This window comes from Mycteria americana (assembly GCF_035582795.1).
Source record: "Mycteria americana isolate JAX WOST 10 ecotype Jacksonville Zoo and Gardens chromosome Z unlocalized genomic scaffold, USCA_MyAme_1.0 Scaffold_18, whole genome shotgun sequence".
Taxonomy (NCBI): Eukaryota; Metazoa; Chordata; class Aves; order Ciconiiformes; family Ciconiidae; genus Mycteria; species Mycteria americana.
Window position 1 is genome coordinate 7,897,662 of NW_027445436.1, and position 8,958 is coordinate 7,906,619.

At 41.8% G+C, this 8,958-nt stretch overlaps 1 pseudogene; it reads left to right on the plus strand.

The window, feature by feature from the left end:
- The first annotated feature begins 699 nt into the window (after nt 1-699).
- Nucleotides 700-2,762, plus strand: LOC142402873 (recQ-mediated genome instability protein 1-like; annotated as a pseudogene).
- The last annotated feature ends 6,196 nt before the right edge of the window (nt 2,763-8,958 follow it).

The window sequence follows — 8,958 nt, forward strand, 5'->3', positions numbered from 1 at the left end:
CTTGTCCCCTAGCACCGGAGGGGGCGGGGCAGGGTTCTTGCGATGCCTAAAGGCGCGCGTGGCTCTACGCCTCCTATTGGCTGCTGGGTTGCGCGGGGTTTTTGGGGGCTGTGCATAGAGGGCAGGTGCATTCTCTTCTTCCTTCCCACCCGCAACTCGAGTGATGGGAGGTGGGCGGCTGCTCTGCTAGTTCTGCCTGCTCGTTCGGCACCGCCCCTGCCCCGGATAAGAGTGGGGTGGCTCGGCTGAGGGCAGGGTGCGGGGGAAGGGGCTTGGGCTCAGGCTCAGTCAGTCTGTTTGAGGAGTAGGGAGGTATGTGTCCCGTCCCCGATATGACTCTCTGGTGGGGCGGGCCATCTTACCTCAGTGTCCATCGCTGTCCACTGCAGCTTGTCGGTGCCCGCAGGGATGCGGGGTGGCAGCTGACCTCATCGCCCCTGGGTGTCTTGGCACAGGGTAGCAGCGCCAAGCGGGTGACAGGCTGCCTAAGAACTGTGCGGCCGAGATGAGAAACTTCTCGAAAATGGCGGGATGTGCTGGTCCTTACCTTACAAGAGGCCCACGGGATTAGACCCGTTGATGAGTAAAGAAATGGGTTATTTCCCTTAAGTAACTGTACGGTTTCTTCTAAGTGGAGTTTTGGGGAGACCTTTTAGGCGGGGTATTTTTTTCTTAGCTGCAAGTTATAATGTCAGAAGACAAGCCTTGTGTTTCTTAACTATTCTTACAGTAATTTTTCTTTGGTGTAATTCTGTAGGGAGGTTGAGCACCTTGGTCATCCCCCTTAAGGGGATAAACAGATTCCAAATGCAGTTATACAACTTAAACGTGCACAGCTACTTCCAAAACTAACAAGAAGCTAGAGCTTATTAACCACTGATGTTCTTGAGACAATGACTGCCAAAACTTGGTAGTATTACAGCCAAACTCTGGACTGGGTCTCTAGATAACATTGATATTTCAGGCTAGCCTTCTGTTGTCAGTTCCAAAGCTTTCATTGCATTAAAGTGTAAAAATTGCCCCTGTGGTACAAATACTTACTGATCCCAACTTGTTTGTATTGTAAATGGGGGTTCTCACTTGTATTCTTAACAGCGCTAATGAGATGGGAGAATAACTTCTTGGGTCAATTTTTAAAGTAGACTGGGTGTGAACAGCAGCACTGATAGGAATAAAACAAACAAAAAACAGTTGGAGGAGAACCTTTCTTCTAGTTATTATATGTTCTCTTTCCATCCACAGCAAAAGGATTTCAGGTGTATACTTCCAACTAAATCAACAGGAAAAGATGAAACCACCAAGAAGGGTTGCTTGTAGAAGTCTCAGTACTTTCCTGATACTTTGTGATGAGTAAACTGTATGGGCTGTTTATGCTGGTTGAAGCTTACTTGTTTAATTATTGGAATTGCATGTTTATTTTTAGCATCAGTGGAAGTGTTTTTAATTGTAATTGCTTCTACATTGTCACACAGAATAGATGAACTTTGAATTGAGAGCAAATTTCTATACAATGCAAGTGAGAGATGTCATAACTTTAGCTATTGTCAGAAGAATAAAAACATCTTTCTGGGGTTTGTTCTAGAGAATTCACTTTTTTTCTTAAAAGAAAATGTCTGCATCTAACATTGCAGCAAGAGTGGAAACTTGGCTTTCATCTATATGGCATGTTGAAGTTCCTTTGATATGGCTGGAAGCCTGTATTAATTGTATCTGTAAAAAAAAAAATAGCAGTAGTAACTTAAGTCAAGCTAAGATTAACAGACAGATATTTGAGCAATGGCTTCTTAACAGATCTAAGAGATTTGGAATATCCCATTTTGCCTGATTGCATTTTAGATGCTCCCAAAAGAGAGTTGTCTGGCTTCTACTCCATACAGATTGATTCACTGGTTGATGTTAGCCAACCAGCATGTTCACAGTTGCAGAAGCTCAGAGGAAAAAATACTGTAAATGAAGAAGTAACAGCCAACACTTGAGCATTCCAAGAATCCTGGGAAGCAAAGTGTACTCAAATGCTGATGCTGCAACTAACTGATGGGATAGATCAAAATCTGGGTATGGAATATCAACCAGTCCATGTTCTCCATAGTAATCTTCCTCCTGGAACAAAAAACACTGTACAGGGGAATATTGCATGTTGTCTTGGAGTCCTTCTTCTTAAACCAGAAAATGTGAAATTCTTGGTGAATTGGATGAAGTGGAGGTTCTTATAGTGGAGTATACTCAAGAAAAAGTCCTTGCTAGATTAATTGGGGAAGCTGAGAACCTTAATCCTGTTGGACAAACTGATCATGAACAAATTGTTCCAAGGTCTGTAGATGAATTAGGACAAACTCTAGGCCCTTCAAATGAAGATCTTTTAGCTAGTCTTGATGAAAATAATGATTTTGCTTTAAATAATGTAACATCTTCAGAAAGCGGATACTGCAGTAGAAGTGACAATTTTAGTACAGCCTTGGGTTCGCTCACTGCACATGATGAAAATGTTTTGTAACAAAAATTTGGAAATCCTTTGCCTCATTCAGATGAACAAATTTCACCTCCTGTGGAATGTTGATGGCTTTTTAAATTACTTTCCTTTGGAAGATGACTTTCTTCTGGAAGAAGAGATCCAAAGAGAGCTGGAAGAAGTGCTGTCAGTGGTCATGAAGAGAAACATAGATTTAATTACTGAGAGGCTTCTACATACATCTAGAAGTTCATGTGATTCATCTTTAAATGGCACTTATGAAAAAGATTATGTACATGAGAGAAGCCTGTAAAAGCTACCAGCAAGCAAGACTTCTGAAAGAACAATATCCACTGGAGATGAAAATAGTACAAGTAACTTTTCACAGCATAATAGTGTACATCAGACTTACAGTTCTGCAGATTTCTCTTTGGAAAATACTACCACAGAAAGGTGGAATGATATATACCTAGTTGAGAGCGGACATAAATTCCAGCACACTTCTGACAGCAGGCTGCTAACAATGAACCAGTATGTTTTTCAAAAACATCCAAAAGCAGATCAGCCAGAGAATGATATGTAATCCTTTCCTTGTAGAGCAGTAGAGGCACGTGATCTTGATTTAGTTTCTCCACCTTTCACCTATATTTCTGTTCTCCTTGCAAAAAAGCCAATTCTGAAAGTTAGATGTTTTATTGTAACTCTTAATGGAAACCTCACAAACAGCAATGGGTCCAGGGGTATAAAGACAAAAATTTCTGATGGTTCAGCTTATCTCGAAGTAGATTTTGCTGATTATATTCTAACAAGTTTGATTGGATTTTCAGTGCCTGAAATGAATATGTTGGAAAAAGATCCTATTTCACATCCAAAGCTTAAGGATGGTTTAGAGAAATGTCAAAGATGACTGATAGATCTCTGTTTGATGACTATAGAGTTTAATCCTTTTTTCAGTCTAAAGCCACTATATTAATTCTACAGGATGTGGATGCAAGGCATCTAGAACAATTGAAGAAGTTTTTGAATAAATAATGTGCGCAAACTTGTAGATTATATATTAGGAAATGTTTACATCAAGATTTCCCCTGAAGGACTGTTGAAAATTTAATTTTCAAGTTAAGTGGTATGCCTTTTCTCTCTCAGGAACAATAGTGGAAAAGTGAGAGCAGGAGATGTCTTAGCAGGTAGGAATTTACTAGTTTGTTTCTTATGGTAACAATATTGAAATAAATTAAGCAAAAAAAGTTCAAATTTTAAAATATTCATGTATTGCTTCCCTTCTGCAAAATCCTCTATCTTCTTGACTGGTGATCTGGGATAGCAGACTGTCAGGAAATGGATAATAAAGAACAAATCAGCTCATTCTTACACTTTTTTTAAAGGATGACTGTTTACCTGATTAAACAAAGAATCATTGTTTAGATGCAGTCACTTCCAATAATGCCAACTTGAAAACTCAAATATGTATTCAGTGTGCAAGAACCTAAAGTGTAGAGAAATGAAAGATTATCTTCTAAATATTCAGGTGAGGAAAAAAAGTGTATACATAGCTTTTAATCCCATTTATGTACTTATTTAAAACACCAAAACCAACCCCTCCAAATGTTTCTAACATCACTTACTAACAGAAAAGAATGATTGTGACGTACAGGGAATCTATTTTTTGGCACATTAATCATTACTAATTGTTTTGAACCCACAGCCAACCTTATTCATTAGCTCTTAATGTTTACTAGTCTAACCTTTTCACAATGTAGTCAAATACTTGTTGTGTTCCAAATATGTTGTACATGTATACTTACGTTGGCCTTAAGTTTGAATTTTTTTAATTTCTGCTTTTAGAATGTATTTTAAAAGAAACAAGCCTAACAAAGTATAAATGAAAACGTTTTGGTGGAAGCTCTTTAGTCACTTTCAAAGGATAATATACACCTTACTGTGTGTATAGAGTTTCAGAAATGGTTTGCTTGCTTTTTGTTCTTTCCTTTCCTTGATTTTTTTTTTTTTTAAAAGAATGTAAAATTGGTAGTTAGAAGAGGAGGGTTTTTTGGATTGGACTGTCAATATCTTCTTTGGTAGCCTTTTCTTCCTCCAAATAATAGCTGTTAGACCATGGGAAACTGCTCTAAGAGACTGTCATTATTGCCCTCCCGCCGCCAATAATTAAGAGGCATCATTTGAGACTCCAAGAGACCTAAAGAAAACTAGAGATCATTTGTTAAGTAAGGTAAAAATGGAGGGAGGTAGAAGAGGGGAAAGCTTTGTAAAACATGAGCCTTTTTAGGCTTTATTTCATACAGGAAATAAATGTATGAATTCCTGGGTCCCTTCCCTTCCTCTCCTCCCTTTTCTCTCTCAAAAGAAAACTTGAGCAAACCATGACCCTGCAAGTCATCATTGGGTTCTTATTTTCTGAGAGGCTGTATTGGGTCTGGCTGGGATGGAGTTAACTTTCTTCATAGTGCTGTGCTTTGTATTGGTAGCTAGAATGGTGCTGATAACACACCAGTGTTTTGGCTACTGCTGAGCAGTGCTCCCACAGCATCAAGGCTATCTCTCCAACACCCCTGCCCCCAAAGGCTGGTAGACTGGGGGTGGGCAAGAGATTGGGAGGGGACAGAGCCAGGACAGCTGACCCAAACTGACTAAAGGGATATTCCATACCATATGATGTCATGATCAGCAATAAAAGCTAAAAGTCTTCTGAAGGAACTGATATGTGTACTGAGGCCCTACTTCCCAGGAAGTGGCTGGACATTGCCTGTTGATGGGAAGTAGAGAATAAATCTTTTTTGTTTCCTTTGCTTTTCTTTATTAAACTGCCTTTATCTTGACTCATGAGTTTTTAATCTTATTTTCTCCCCCTGTCCAGAAGAAGAAGGGGAGTGAGAGAGTGGCTTGGTGGGCACCTGGTGGCCAGCCAAGGTTAACCCACCACAGAGGCTGTTGGAGATTGTGCATGATTTAGAACTGTAACAGAAAAAGCTTTTGTCTGGTGAGAGGTTTGATTTCCTTAGACTTGCTTCCATGTGACTGGACAACCAGCAAGGTTTAATATTCTTCAGTTATTAGCTACAGAATAGAATATTTCAGTTGGAAGGGACCTACAACAACCATCTAGTCCAACTGCCTGACCACTTCAGGGCTGACCAAAAGTCAAAGCATGTTATTAAGGGCATTGTCCAAATGCCTCTTAAACACGGACAGGCATGGGGCATCAACCACCTCTCTAGGAAGCCTGTTCCAGTGTTTGACCACCCTCGGTAAAGAAATGTTTCCTAACGTCCAGTCTGAACCTCCCCTGATGCAGCTTTGAACCATTCCCATGCGTCCTGTCACTGGATACCAGGGAGAAGCTCAGCACCTCCCTCTCCACTTTGCCTCCTCAGGAAGCTGTAGAGAGCAATGAGGTCACCCCTCAGCCTCCTTTTCTCCAAACTAGACAAGCCCAGAGTCCTTAGCTGCTCCTCATAGGACATGCCCTCCAGCCCTTCCACCAGCCTTGTTGCCCTCCTCTGGACACATTCAAGTACCTTAACATCCTTCTTAAATGGTGGGGCCCAGAACTGCACACAGTACTCAAGGTGAGGCTGCACCAATGCTAAATACAGCGGGATAATCACCTCTTTTGACCAGCTGGTTATACTGTGTTTGATGCACCCCAGGATGCTGTTTGCCCTCTTGGCTGCCAGGGCACACTGCTGACTCCTGTTGAGCCTGCTGTCAACCAGCACCCCCAGATCCCTTTCTGCAGGGCTGCTCCCCAGCCACTCCTCTCCCAATCTATACTTGTGCCCAGCCTTACTCCGTCCCAGGTGCAGAACCCGGCATTTGGTCTTGTTAAATTTCATGCCATTGATGATTGCCCAATGCTCCAATCTATCTAGATTGGATAAGGCAAGGCCTCTTGTCCCTCAGGAGAGTCACCAGCACCTCCCAGTTTAGTATCCTCAGCAAACTTGCTAATGGTGCATTCAACTCCTGCATCCAGATCGTTGATAAAACTATTGAACAGAACTGGCCCTAGAATTGAGCCCTGAGGAACACTGCTGGTGACCGGTCACCAGCCAGATGTAGCCCCATTCACTACAACCCTTTGAGGCCTGCCATTCAGCCAGGTCTTCACCCAGCGCACCATGTACCTGCTCATCCCACAGTTGGATAACTTGTCCAGAAGGATGCTGTGAGGGACAGTATCAAAAGCCTTCCTAAAATCCAGGAAAAACTACATCCACCACCTTCCCTTCATCTGCTAGGTGGGTGACCTTATCATAGAAGGATATTAAATTAGTTAAACAGGACCTTCCCTTTGTGCACCCATGCTGACTGTGCCTGATGACTGCATTGTCCTTTAAATGCCTTTCAATAGCACCCAGTATGATCTTCTCCATAATTTTTCCAGGTACTGAGGTTAGGCTAACAGGTCTGTAGTTTCCTGGGTCTTCCCTCATGACCTTCTTGTAAATTGGAATAACATTGGCTAGCTTCCAGTCAGCAGGGATCTCCCCAGACTCCCAAGACCTTTGGTGGGGGTCCTGCTCATCAAGAGGGGTCCTGCTGTAACATCCGCTAGCTCCTTCAGTACTCTGGGATGAATCCGTTCAGGCCCCATGGACTTATGAACGTTCAACTGATACAGCTTACAGTCCCTTACAATTTCAGTGTCCACAAATGGAAAATCACTGTTCCCGCACTCATGGTCTGCCAACCCAGAGGACTGGGCACCCCAAGGTCTGTGCGTATTATTAAAGACTTAGTATTAAATGTATTCGCTCTCAAATTGTAGAATAAGTCAGTGGCTAGACCAAAGATGTGGTAGGATTCCAAATAAACTAGGCTGGCCAAACCAGCTTGAGGATTAGCCTAATCCTTCCAGATACCAATTAGGCCACAGTGATACATGTGTTTATAACCCAGCAACTTCTTTCTTGTTGAATGAAGGTAGCGTCCTAAGGAAGCAACAGCTAGTTGTAATAATATCATCTTAAAGTACCAGTTAGGAATATTAAAGGATAAAGGATTTCCTCAAGGGTGTGCTGTATTGGTCCAGTCTAGGACCATTACTCTGATTTCACACTAAAAAAAATATACTATTTCAGGTCATATCAGAAGGAGACTTTTCTCAGAAGTTGAGTATGGAGCACTATTAGAATATTAAATATAACATTTGGAATGAAATATAAACCCCTATTTCTTAATATCTTTTGTGTGGGAATTTTTATTGTACCCCTTGAGGTGAGTTAAAAACACATTTGTGCTTAAATATAAAGAACAAAATTTATGAACACTGCATTGGACAGAGTCCTACCACCATAAGCGGTTCTACAAGGAGTCTGCAAAGATGCATCACAAGCTGATTCCTTATATACACTTGCACCAGCACCAATCCCATGAGCGGTTGCATGAGGTGCCTCAGTCAGGCCTTGGATCCATCCCCCAGCCCAGCTCTGCTGCCCAAAGGTGGCCCCTGAGTGCTTGCATTCCAGGATGGCTACAAGACAATGCTGTGGTTGTTTCTTATCTCATCACCAGGGGAAACTTCATTCCCTTACAGGGAGTTGTTCTGTCTCTGGCATTCCTGCTTCCAGCCAGTTCAACCCCTTCTGCAGTTGGGCCTTCTTGCCCTCCATGCCAAATAATTCCTTGGTCACAAATTACCACTGCTGAGCAGTTACAATTTGAATTTCCCCTTCACTTGCTATAATAATCTCAAGCATTTCTGTTTAGAATAAAATTTTTATAACTTTAAGCTTTTCTTTGTAGGTAGAGTGATTTACAGTACAGTGTTTTTGAGTTATCTGGTGTCAAGCAAACTTAAATGTTAAGCTAAAAAACCTGGGAGGAAAGGGCAAAAAGGACTTTAAAAAGTAAATACTACTTCTCATTTCTAATCCAATTCTATTCATTATCGTCCTAGAAGGACGGTGAAGTCCTAGAAGTGCTAGGAATAATGGCAGCAAACTGAAGATTAAGGGCAGCCTGACTTTGCAACTCTTTTTTAATCCAACATAAGAGGTAGAAGTTTCCTACAACTCTGCTTCTCATATAAATGTATGTGTAGCAGACTTTTGTACCAGTGTGTCACTTTTTAATCTTTTGTCCTTGAGGAATTTTTCCCTGTTCACATCGTGTTTTCTAACAGGGCAAATTGCAATGTGTTTCTGTCAGAATCTGACCTGTTTCTGCTTAGCCTTCTCTTATGGCTGAACAAACTCGGTTCTTTCATCCTCTCCACAGAGTGACATATGCTCCAGTCCCATGACCACCTTGGCAGCCATCTGCTGGACCTGCTCCACTATGTCAGTGGCTTTCTTGTAGTAGGGAGCCCAAAATGGGACACAGTACTCCACATGCAGTCTCACAAGTGCTGAATACAGAAGAAGGATCACTTTCCTGGACCTGCCTGATACTCTCTAATAGAGCCTGGTATGTGGTTGGTCATCTTCATTGCAAGAGCATGCTGCTGACTCATGTTCAACTTGTTGTCCACCGGGGCACACAGGTTTTAT